Consider the following 13,251-nt stretch of genomic DNA (forward strand, 5'->3'; position numbering starts at 1 on the left):
AGGAAGTTTCTTGACATGCGTCGCATGTATCCAGTTCTTCTTTTCAGCCACCCGCACTGCTGTTTGGGTGACCAACAAGACCTGGAATGGTCCCCACCAGCGAGGCGCGAGGCAAGAAGACCACTCGTATGCTCTCACCAGGACCCAGCTTCCAGACCGGATGTTGTGTCCTGGGCCCTAGTAACGTACAGGTAAAGCTGATCGTACCTGATGATAAATGAAATACAGATTTTTAGTCAACTGGTTACAGTAGTCAGAAAGCAATACATTCTCAACACTTCTCAGTGCTTTAGGTTTCGGAAAACCCCAAATATTGGCAGGCCTCCCCATCACCACCTCAAATGGAGAGAGCCCAGTCTTAGTTTGAGGGGTAGTGCGCATGGCTAGTAACACGATCGGTAAGGCATCCGGCCATTTTAGTTTGGTACCGGCACACGTCTTAGCGAGTTTGTTCTTTAGGATACCATTATGTCTCTCTACCAACCCGGCACTTTGAGGATGTCTAGCCGAATGAAATCGTTTATCAATATGTAGTGCCGTACATATCTGTAAAATTACAGCAGCAACAAAATGTGGACCATTGTCCGACCAAATGACTCTTACCAACCCAAACCACGGAAGTACTCCTTTATCATAATTTTCGCAGTGGTCATGGCTGTAGCATCTTTGACAGGGAAAGCCTCAACCCATTTACTAAAGGCACAAATAACCACAAGGACATATTTTAAGCTATTGCACCGCTCCATCTCAATAAAATCAAAATGAATCACTTCAAATGGGACAGAAGGAGGCCCAAAGCTACCCCTTGGAGTTACCAACCCCTTCCCCACATTGTGTTGTAGGCAAATCATGCAATTTTGGACATAATGCTGAGCAATTTTCGAAATCTTATCATTTACCCAGACTTTCTCTAACATTTTCGTAATCTGTTAAGCACACACATGTGTGGGACCGTGTGCCATAGTGACCATCATGACTATGTAGGCATTAGGAAGTAACCGTTTCCCTTCAACTGTGTCCACCCAACACCCGTCATCATCTAATTTCCCTAAGCCTTCAGCCCAAGCCTTCAGCCCATTTCTTAGATTCTTCCATTGTGGCATCAGCTTGGATATCCCGCACAGACCCAATATCCTCGTCCATTACATAGACATCCCTAGTTTCTCTCAGAGCATACATTTCTGTGCGAAGATCTGTGGCAGTTTGTCTAGCTATCTGATCAGCGAAAGCATTCCCTTTTCCTACATCGTCTGTGATCTTGCGATGCGCTGCGCATTTCATGATCGCTAACTGACTAGGGAGCGCGAGCACCGAGAGCAATTGTACTATCAGGGGCACATGCTGAATCTTGGTCCCATGTGAAGTTAGAAACCCTTTCTCTGATCAAAGTTTCCCAAAGTTGTGAGCCACCCCAAAACCATACTGACTATCAGTATATATATTCACTGTTAACCCTTCGGAAAGCTCACAAGCTCGGGTTAACGCTATAATCTCTGTGGCCTGCGCGGAGTTATGCGTAATTCGCTTGGTCTCTACAACCGTGCTTAATGTAGTGACTGCATAAGCAGTTGTTGATGTGCCATCCGGAAGTTTGAAACAAGAGCCATCACAAAATAGCTCCCCTTGCGCATTATCCAAAGGAGTGTCCTTAAGATCAATTCTGCCCTTCGTTTCTTGTTCAGTAGTATACAGGCAGTCATGTGACTCATCATCACCGCAAACAGTATTTTGTGGGAAAGGTAGGAGTTCAGCCGGATTAAGAACACAACACCTCCTAATTTGTATGTGGGGAGCAAATAAAATCAATTCATATCTCGTCAATCATGCGGAAGTGAGGTGTTGTGTTTGAGTTTTGTTCAATAGAACATCTACAGAGTGAGGCACCATCAGGGTTAGATCATGGCCTAGGACCATTCCCTCACTCTGTTTTACAGACGCAGCAGTAGCAGCAACAGCTCGCAAACATCTTGGTAAAGCGCATGCGACAGGATCAAGGGCGGAAGAGTAGTAACCGCACGGTCTATTCTTCCCTCCATGTTCCTGCGTTAATACAGCCAAAGCACATCCATCACATTCATGTACAAACAACACAAAGGCCTTGTTGTAATTTGGTGTACCCAAAACCGGTGCAGAGCATAATGCAGTCTTGAGAAGCTCAAATGATTGTTGATGTTCCGATTTCCATGGCAATGGCGAAGAAATGCCCTTCTTTGTCAAAGTCAACATCGGTTTTATCACTAGTGAAAAGTTTGGGATCCACAACCTACAGTAAGAAGCCATACCTATTAAGGCTCTGACTTCCTTCTGTGTACTTGGGACAGACATGCCAGAAATGTGTTTTATTCTTTCAGGTGTCAATCTTCTTCCGTCCTTTGACAGGAGGTAGCTTAAATAGGCGACCTCCTGGCAACATTATTGAAACTTTTTAAGCGAAGCTTTGTGACCATGCTTAGCTAGATGGATGAGCAACAATACAGTGCCCTCTTTACAAGAGCTCTCAGAATCTGCTGCTAAAAGCAAGTCGTCAACGTACTGAAGCAGCCTACAAGTAGGGGTAATTCAAGAGTATCAAGCTGTTCTTTCAAGGCCCTACTATAAATGCTAGGACTCTTGGTGTAACCTTGAGGAGCACGAGTAAATGTGAACGAGCATCCCCCTAAGGTGAACGCGAACACATATCTACTGTCCTTGTGTATAGGAATACTGAAGAAAGCATTCTTCAGGTTCACAACAAAGAAGTAAGTAGCCGTAGCTGGAATCATAGTTAATATCGTCGTCACATCAGGCACAATCGGAAATTGTGGAGCAACAACTCTATTGATGGCACGCAAATCAATTATAAAACGAAACGGAATAGCATTATCGCCTTTTTTGTACACGGGTAGGATTGGACTATTGCACAAACTTCCTGTAATCTCCTCAATCACCCCACGATGCACAAAATCGGAAACAATGCTCTTCAAAGCTCGCTCACCTTCAACCGAGATCTTATACTGCGGAATACGTGGCAGCTTAATACCATGTTTCAAGACTATTCTAACAGGCTCAATCTGTAGAACACTGACATCATTGTCGTCGGCCGCCCACAAACACTCCGGGACATTACTGAATTCTGGTGGCAAAGGTCTAGTCAAAAATTGTGAAACAGAAAACTGCTGTGGTGAAATCGTCAAACGCACTCCATCAGATCAACAATGAATTACTGCATTTAATTCCTTCAACAGATTCAACCCCAACAAATTCTCTCCACAATTCGAAGTCAAAAGGAATGGACAATGGTCCGTAAAGGGACCCAAAGAAATAGGTACCGGCGAAGAAACCGGACAAATGACTGGTGTGCCAGAAAACCCTACGGAGACATTGGTTTGCCATGACAGTGGAATGTTTGGAACCCGAGAATGATCAATGGAGCACTTCTGTGCTCCAGTGTATATCAAGAACTGATGCTTCCTATTTCCCACTACCATTTCAACGTAGGGACCTTTCTGACTAACGGGAATAGGTGTAGGTTCCAAATCCTGCTCCTGGCAATCCTAACGAAACAGAATATCATCAGAAGGAAGCTCCTCAGAGAGGTAAGCAGCAGAAGGGTGATCGAATATGTTTCTAGTATCCACACTCGAAGTCTGATTGTCCTGTGAAAAAGGTTGCTGAGGATCCTGCGAAAACTGACCTCTACCAGGGCCCCCCACCCCGGGGCGACCTCTGGGTCGTCTACCCATACTCCCAAATGTGTTATTCGACCTCTGTCAAAGGACGGGGCATTGTGCACGCCAATGACCCTCCTGGCGACAATAGGCACACTGGTTAATGTTCACAGGACCCAAGGGCACATTCCCTTGTGGAACATACTGACCTCTAATCTGCGAACTACCCCCTCTGGGGCCTCTAACAATTTGTCGTAACAATACTTTATGTAACGCTCACCTGATTCCCGTAGAGGCGCCGGTCTTGACTGGGCGTATACCGTATCTTCAAAGGTGATGTGTAACACACGGCTGGCTCTTTGGGCTGGACCTCTGTGCACTGTATGTCTGACTCGAAGGGTAAGATGTCTGCAGATAGAAAATATGGGATTAATGAACTGGGTTATTGAATGTCTCTCTCTTCTTCCCTTTCTCTTCTCCTGTAGAACCCCAAAGGTTAACGCTCTCACCTTAGGTAAGTGAACGCCGTGCTCTCCATCTGCCTCGGGGCAGGGTGCTGTAACCAGTTTCTTCACTGGATAAGGGGAGCAGGCCTCTTGACTTCAGAGGACTGCTCTCCGTCGTTTACTGCACGAACGGTAAGTTTCGAGCAATTCTAATGTCTTTAAAAGTCTTTAGTAATGATGTCTCTTATTTTGCAGGGTTCCGGCGATGGCGGATGACGGGCTGACGTGAGTTGAAGATGGAGCCCGTGTGATGAATAGAAGCGCCTGGAAGCACGTAAGTAAGCGCTTGTTGCCTGCTTCACGATGCGCTCTAACTGTCTTTTTATTTTGCAGGTACAAGTTCGGAGCGGCTGCAGGGTGCCGGAATACCCACTGGGTTAGATGTGGAAAGGAGTAATGGCACGTGAGTATTAAAGTTCCCCAATGTCTTTAAACGCACCTTTGTTTTGTCTTTCAGATGCGGGATGCAGCGCCGAAGGCCTCCGGAGTGTGCGAATAGTTGGTAAGCTTTTGTCTTTCAGATGCCGGAATGCAGTGCGAAGACCTCCGGAGCGCACGAAGAGTAGGTAAGCCTTTGTCTTTCAGATGCTGGAATGCAGCGCGAGGCGTTGGTGACAACCGATGGACCAGGTAAGTGAAGCGCTGTCACTGAAGACCGTAATGCTAACCTGTTCTTTCTTGTCTTTATAGGTGTTGCTGAAGACTGGATTCAGGATGGTAAGCCTTTTTCCTTAGGCCCAGGATCAGATGCAGAAGACACGATGAGCGTTCTGCTGCAGAGGATGCAGAATAACGCAAAGCAAGATTCATCCATCGGGTGTGGTTTAAATAGCCTCCTGTAGTGCTTAGGTGTCTCCTTCCACAGCCACGCCTAGGTAAGAAAAGAGTTCCTGCTTTCCAGAAGAGTTCCAGTGTTCTGAACCTAGGGAGTGGCTCCTGCCCCACCCAACAGGAAAAGTAGTTCCAAACAGAAGAGGATCAGAAGCTCAACTGGCAGGCAAGTAAGCAGCATGGTCTGCTGCAGGTAAGTCCACCCAAGCATTATGAGCCCGGCGCTTCCAGCGCTGGGACTGGGCATATTTATGAGCCTGGTGCCACTGGCGCCAGGACTGGGTCCAAAAGGTCCCAATTGGGACTGGTTGGCACTCGGAACCTGGGTTATGGATCTGCTTCCAAGGGAGTTGGGAAAACCCTGACCTTTTGGAAGCAGAGATCATGACAGTACCCGCCCTCAAGGCCCCTCCCAAACCGGGCTTCTCCGGGGGTTTTGGCTTGTCAGGAAATGTTCGGTGAAATCTTTTGATTAGGCGAGGAGCGTGGACATATTCAGCAGGTTCCCAGGATCTCCCTTGGGGGCCGTAGCCTTTCCAGTCAATTAGGTAAAATAGTTTAGATTTGGAGATCTTGGAGTCCAGAATGCTTTTGACTTCAAACTCGAGTTCTCCATCAACTAGGATGGGTTTTGGAGATTTAGTTAGTCGGGTTTGAGGTTGCACGGGTTTTAATAGAGAGACGTGGAAGACCGGATGTATCTTCATGTGCGGGGGCAAGTCCAACTTGACCGCTACTGGGTTTACCATGGTAGTGATGGAATAGGGACCAAGGTATCTTGGGTTGAATGTGCGTGGCCCTTTTAGAGGTAGATATTTGGTGGATAACCAGACTTGATCCCCTGCTTGATATTGAGGGGCTTCCTTCCGATGTTGATCTGCTCCTTTCCTGTATTGTTCTTTAGCCCTTTGAAGGTGAGAAACAGCTTCCTTAAAGGCTTGGGTGATTGTAGAATGCAGGTAGTCTACTGCTGGTGTTTCAAGATCTTGGAGGGGATCCAACTCCGAGGTTCGAGGGTGACTGCCGTATAAAAGAAAAAACAGGGTTTTCCCAGTTCCCGAATGGACAGAGTTATTGTAGGCATATTCGGTTATCCAAAGGATGTCTTTCCAAGTTTTTTCAGTTTGTTGCAGCATGCAGCGTAAATACTGTTCCAGAGTTTGATTGGTCCTCTCGGTTTGTCCGTCGGTCTGAGGGTGGTGACTGGTCGATAGTCTCACATCAATTTGAGCCGACCGACAGCAACTTCGCCAAAAATGAGAAATAAATTGACTACCTCGATCCGAAATTAGAACCGAAGGAAAACCGTGCAGTCGGACGAGGTTTTCGAGAAATTCTCGGGTCAGAGTTGCTGCTGTTGGCAAGCCTTTGAGCGGAATGAAATGCGCCATCTTGGAGAATAAGTCCACGATTACTAGAATCGTATTGTATCCGGAGCATGGAGGTAGATCGGTGATGAAGTCCATAGAAAGCGTATGCCAAGGGCGAGGTGGGATGTCAATAGGGCGTAAGAGACCTGCTGGTCTTTCCTTTTGACTCTTGTTTTGGGCGCATACTCCACAGGACATTATAAAGTCTCTGATATCCTTTTTCCAAGACGGCCACCAGAAGTAGCGCTTGATCTTTTCTGAGGTCTTGGCCATACCGGGATGTCCTTCCATTAAAGAATCGTGATAACAAGAGATTACTTTTTTCTGTAAATCTGTGCTGGGCAGGTATAATCGTTCTTGGAAATACAATAAGTTGTCCTTTACTGCAAAGTCCTTTCCCTGCAGATGCCAATTCTGTATGTCTGCTGGAGTTACAAGTTGCCTGGCTTCATCCTTAACTTCCTCTATGGATTGTGTGGCGATTACACCCAGAATTCTTTGTTCGGGAATGATTGGTACAGATTTAGGGTTGATCAAGTGTTCTTCCACTCCCATCCGAGAAAGGGCATCAGCTTTACCGTTTTTTGTACCAGGTCGATAGGTAATTATGAAGTCAAACTCGGCAAAGAATAATGCCCAACGGAGTTGTCTAGAGGATTGGGCTTTTGCGGTTTTCAAATATTGCAGGTTTCGGTGATCCGTAATCACAGTAACGGTGTGTCGGGCCCCCAGCAGATAATGCCGCCAAGCCTTAAAGGCAGACTTGATAGCCAGAAGTTCCTTGTCAGTAATCGTGTAATTGATTTCAGGAGGCAAGAATTTGCGGGACCAAAATGCCACGGGATGCAACTGATTGGTTACCGGGTCCTTTTGTGATAGATCTGCCCCCATGGCAAGGCTTGAAGCATCAGTTTCCACGATGTAGGGGAGTTCGGGGCGAGGGTGTTTTAAGATTGGTGCAGAGATAAATTTAGTCTTCAAATCCTGGAAAGCTTGTTCCGCCTCGGTAGACCATTCAAAACGTTTGTTTTTCTTTAACAAGGCAGTGATGGGCTGGACTATTCGAGAGAATTTGGGGATAAACCTGCGGTAAAAGTTAGCGAAGCCTAACATGCTTTGCACACCTTTTACGGAGGATGGTGATGGCCATTTGAGAACTGCATCGACCTTCTTTGAATCCATACGCACTCCGCCAGGTGATAATATGAATCCCAAGAATTCAACTTCAGTCACGTTGAAAACACATTTTTCCAACTTAGCGAAAAGTTTGGGTTGACGCAATCTTTCGAGGACCATTTTCACGTGTTTCCGATGTTCAGATTCCGATGAAGAATAAACGAGGATGTAGTCAATGTAAACAACAACACACACATCTATGAGCTCTCTGAGGACATCGTTCATAAAATATTGAAAGGCGGCCGGGGCATTGCAAAGTCCGAAGGGCATGACCTGATATTCAAATAGCCCATATTTGGTGCGGAAGGCCATCTTCCATTCATCGCCCTCTTTTACTCGTACCAAGTGGTAGGCTCCTCTAAGATCCAGCTTTGTATATATGCATGCTTTTCTGACTTGGTCCAGGAGTTCAGGGATCAAAGGTAACGGATATCTATTCTTGACGGTGATCTGGTTCAGGGAGCGATAATCTATACAAGTTCTAAGGTCTCCTTCCTTTTTTGGAACGAAGAACAAAGCTGAAGAAGCAGGGGACTTGGAAGGACGAATAAACCCATTTGCCAGGTATTGATCCAGGTATTGTCGAAGGTGAAGGTTCTCAGGCTCGGTGAGGGCATAAATTCTACTACAAGGAGGAGTAGATCCAGGTATCAGGTCTATCTGGCAGTCATAAGACCTATGAGGAGGTAGAGAGTTAGCCTGATCCTTCCGGAAAACATCTTGGTATTCTAGGCATTCGGGAGGTAACTGGGGAGTCTCTGAAGAAATTGCTGCCAGTGCAACACCAGGTGGAGGGTGACAAGTAGAGACACATTCTGGAAACTGGACCGTTCTTGCTCGCCAATCGATCAGAGGATTGTGTTTCTCTAACCAAGGTATTCCTAGAATAATCTGAAACTGAGGAGCCTTGATCACATCGAACACGATCTTCTCATGGTGTCCATCTTGACTTACTAGCGTCACTTCTTGAGTGGTATGCGTTACTGGTCCGGAGGCTATCTCCGTTCCATCCACCGTAGTAATGACGTCCTTTACAGCCTTGGGACAAAGAGTTAGATTCATCCTCAAAACCATTTCATGATCCACATAATTGCCGATGGCACCGCTGTCGACGTAAGCTTCAATTGCATGTAATCGATCCGGTTATCAGGGCTAATGAGGACCATAGGTATCACGAAATGCGAGGTCACGGAACTGGTTTTCACGCTCGGCAAGAGGACCTCTATTCTTGTCGGGCGAGGTCGTTTCCCTGCTCAGAGTTTGTAACTTTGGTAACTGCAGCTCCTACTGCCTTCTTGGCAGGTTTCACCGGACAGTCTCAAAGAAAGTGCCCTGAGTTTCCGCAATAGAGGCATAATTGCAACTGTTTTCTCCTTTCCCGCTCCTTTTGTGTTAGAGGACCTTTCAGGCCCCCTATTTGCATGGGTTCCCCGGAGTCTACTCCTTTGGAAGGAGTGGGCGGTTTGGAAAATACTCGAGCATCAAACTTGGAACGATCGGCCTTCCTGTTCTGCAGTCTGTGATCTATTTGAACGACTAAGTCTATATAGTCCGAACAATCTTGTGGGGGATTCACTACTTGGGCTAACACATCTTTGAGCTCTCCACGTAGACCTCTATAAAACAGCGTAATCCTTTTGTCCTCAGGCCATTGAGTTTCCACTATCAGTCTGTTGAAAGACGCAATATAAGCCAAAAGGTCTTGATTACCTTGTCGCAACGAAAGAAGCTCATTGTCCAAGGCCTGCCCCTGTGAATGTCTTGCGAACAGTTTTTCCATACTGAGCTGAAAAGCTTGAAAATTCTGGAGGACCGGATCATCTTGATTTACTAGAGGGATCGACCAGTCTGCCGCATTGCCACTAAGGTACGAAAGCACGAAAGCTACTTTAGCTTGATCAGTTGGAAAGGCTGCTGGCCGGCATAAGAAATGCAACCGGCACTGATTGATAAATACTGCAAACCTCTTTGGGTCACCAGAAAATTGTTCGGGCGGAGCCAGAGGTACATTCCCAGGTAGGTTGATCTGCACTGGATTCATAGAGGATGTAGAAGGAAGATTTCCCCCAGATGCGGGTAACGGGGTCTGTCCGGCTTGTGACTGTAGCAATTGTCTAGGGAGATCATCTGTTCGCTCCTTGGAAATAATCAGTTCCCTTCTTAGAGCGTTCGTTTCCTGACGGGCTGCATGCACTTCTGCCCTTAGTTCCCCAAGTAACTGGGCTAGCTGGTCGGTATCCGAGGTTTCCATAGCGCCTGGACGGGAGTTTTGCGGTAGGCTTTGCGTTCTGTAACGCTCACCTGATTCCCGTAGAGGCGCTGGTCTTGACTGGGCGTATACCGTATCTTCAAAGGTGATGTGTAACACACGGCTGGCTCTTTGGGCTGGACCTCTGTGCACTGTATGTCTGACTCGAAGGGTAAGATGGCTGCAGATAGAAAATATGGGATTAATGAACTGGGTTATTGAATGTCTCTCTCTTCTTCCCTTTCTCTTCTCCTGTAGAATCCCAAAGGTTAACGCTCTCACCTTAGGTAAGTGAACGCCGTGCTCTCCATCTGCCTCGGGGCAGGGTGCTGTAACCAGTTTCTTCACTGGATAAGGGGAGCAGGCCTCTTGACTTCAGAGGTTTGCTGTCCGTCGTTTACTGCACGAACGGTAAGTTTCGAGTAATTCTAATGTCTTTAAAAGTCTTTAGTAATGATGTCTCTTATTTTGCAGGGTTCCGGCGATGGCGGATGACGGGCTGACGTGAGTTGAAGATGGAGCCCGTGTGATGAATAGAAGCGCCTGGAAGCACGTAAGTAAGCGCTTGTTGCCTGCTTCACGATGCGCTCTAACTGTCTTTTTATTTTGCAGGTACAAGTTCGGAGCGGCTGCAGGGTGCCGGAATATCCACTGGGTTAGATGTGGAAAGGAGTAATGGCACGTGAGTATTAAAGTTCCCCAATGTCTTTAAACGCACCTTGTTTTGTCTTTCAGATGCGGGATGCAGCGCCGAAGGCCTCCGGAGCGTGCGAAGAGTTGGTAAGCTTTTGTCTTTCAGATGCCGGAATGCAGTGCGAAGACCTCCGGAGCACACGAAGAGTAGGTAAGCCTTTGTCTTTCAGATGCCGGAATGCAGCGGGAGGCGTTGGTGACAGCCGATGGACCAGGTAAGTGAAGCGCTGTCACTGAAGACTGTAATGCTAACCTGTTCTTTCTTGTCTTTATAGGTGTTGCTGAAGACTGGATTCAGGATGGTAAGCCTTTTTCCTTAGGCCCAGGATCAGATGCAGAAGACACGATGAGCGTTCTGCTGCAGAGGATGCAGAATAACGCAAAGCAAGATTCATCCATCGGGTGTGGTTTAAATAGCCTCCTGTAGTGCTTAGGTGTCTCCTTCCACAGCCACGCCTAGGTAAGAAAAGAGTTCCTGCTTTCCAGAAGAGTTCCAGTGTTCTGAACCTAGGGAGTGGCTCCTGCCCCACCCAACAGGAAAAGTAGTTCCAAACAGAAGAGGATCAGAAGCTCAACTGGCAGGCAAGTAAGCAGCATGGTCTGCTGCAGGTAAGTCCACCCAAGCATTATGAGCCCGGCGCTTCCAGCGCTGGGACTGGGCATATTTATGAGCCTGGTGCCACTGGCGCCAGGACTGGGTCCAAAAGGTCCCAATTGGGACTGGTTGGCACTCGGAACCTGGGTTATGGATCTGCTTCCAAGGGAGTTGGGAAAACCCTGACCTTTTGGAAGCAGAGATCATGACACTTTAGTCTTTAAGTCTCCTTTTCTCTTTTCTACTCTATCTTTTTCATTATTGACACGGTTCTTGTAGTACTGAGCCATGTGCAGTACTTCTGATTGGGATTTCGCCTGCCAAGCGCTCTCAGAAGACATAATCTGTGACTGGATGTCAGGCAGCAATCCACGCACAAATTTGTCCACAAATAACCTTTTCCCAGATTCTGTGCCTAAATCTTGTCCACTGAAGTCTGAGAATACTTGTTCGAACCGATTAAAGAACTCGGTGGCACCCTCAGATTTTCCTTGGACACAGGCCGTAAATAATTCTTTTTTAGGGAATTATAGTTTTTAATTTCGCAATGATTCTGTCAGGCAAAGTGATTATCACCTGAGGCAGTCTCTGACCAGCTGGCCTTTCCCCGTCAAGCCTAGTTATATTAGCCCACGTATCTCCCAACCCAGGTGCATCATCTATTGTTCTAACCTGCTTCCACAAATCTACGGGCAGGAGTACAGGGAATAACAAGTCAATATCGCCTAGGGTGAACACTGAGGACTGCAAGACGGACTCTATCTCTTTATAAAATCCTGTCGGATTTTTCCTAATGTCGGGAATAGATTGCCTAATAGTGTTCACTTCCTGTCGTGAAAACGGGACGTGAACAAACTGCGATACATAATGTGCAGGAATGTCCACAGCAGCTATACCTGCTGCAGCATTAGCAGCAATCTTAACTTTTGGGACAAATGTCGGCGGTACCTCTCTCATAGGCAACTGAGATATAGGCAACTCCGAACGCTTACTAAGCAACAGAGCTAAGTAGAGCGCTAAAGCAGTTGAAGAAGTGTCAAGTGAAAAAGCTCTCTTGTAAATACCCAGTAACTCTGTGGGACAACTAACCTTCTTCCTCACACATTCATCCTGCAGGTACTCTACCATTACCTGAATCATCTTCCTCTGCATGTCTAGCGTATATTGACTGTATGTGTCATATACCTCAACCGGAGTTATCGAAAAATCCGAAATCTATCTAATCGCATCTGTTGTACAAATTTGTGCTTCCTCAGATGCCCATTTACGACACGGAAGAAATCGTTTCTGTACATACATACTCTCTTCTTCGTCATCCTCATTCCGTAACTTCTCCAAATCTCTCCTATACTCAAACAACCTCTCGACATGCTCATGTACTTTCTCCACAGTATCTCTTGATAGTGCTAAAGTATTCAGATCCCTCAGCCCTTCTGGGAGATCCACATGATTTAATTTACCCAACATTATGCATAAATGAATCCCTAAACCTTCAATAAAAACATTTTTCTCAGGAAAATTATCCATATTAGACAGTGTGGCAAAAACATAAGCTCGATCATCTCTCTCCATACAATGCTTAGCCCATGCAAACAAATCCCGCTTTTTATCTGTAGGGACAGTATTACGAGTAACAACCTTCGACCCTGCACCCCGATCAAATATAGTCGGTGCAGAACCACTCGGGGGTGGAGGTGCAGGTAGATTCAATGTAGGTGTTATTACTGGTGCAATGGGAAGAGGTAGTAGAGCAGGCGGAGGAACAACAGCCGGAAGAATAGGAACAACAGGTTGAGCAGGGAGAGAAGGAATAAGAGCAGGAAGAGGCAAAGCAACAGGAAGAGGATCATACGGAGGCACCAGGCCTTCGCTCGTTTAACAATTTGTAGAGAAACTCGTCAGAAACATGAAGGTCTTTAGAAGGATCGATTTTCTGAATACCGAGTGAGAAAGCCCTATCCATATTCCTAACTGGCTCAGACTGTTTGTCCTGATCATATAACAACGCCTTTTCAGCGTTCGTTTTATGACGGCGTGCATGTTTTTCCCTAGTCTTAAGCTGCTGCAACGCTTCTTTTTTCCAATTCTGTAGAATATAAAATTCTGCGGGTCTGGCCTTTTTCTTTAATAAGACCGACTCTAAGTATTCAATACGAGGGATCTCAAAACTACCATTGATTGGCCA

Source organism: Ambystoma mexicanum, chromosome 9 (assembly GCF_040938575.1).
Source record: "Ambystoma mexicanum isolate Mex_15411 chromosome 9, UKY_AmexF1_1, whole genome shotgun sequence".
NCBI classification, from domain to species: Eukaryota; Metazoa; Chordata; class Amphibia; order Caudata; family Ambystomatidae; genus Ambystoma; species Ambystoma mexicanum.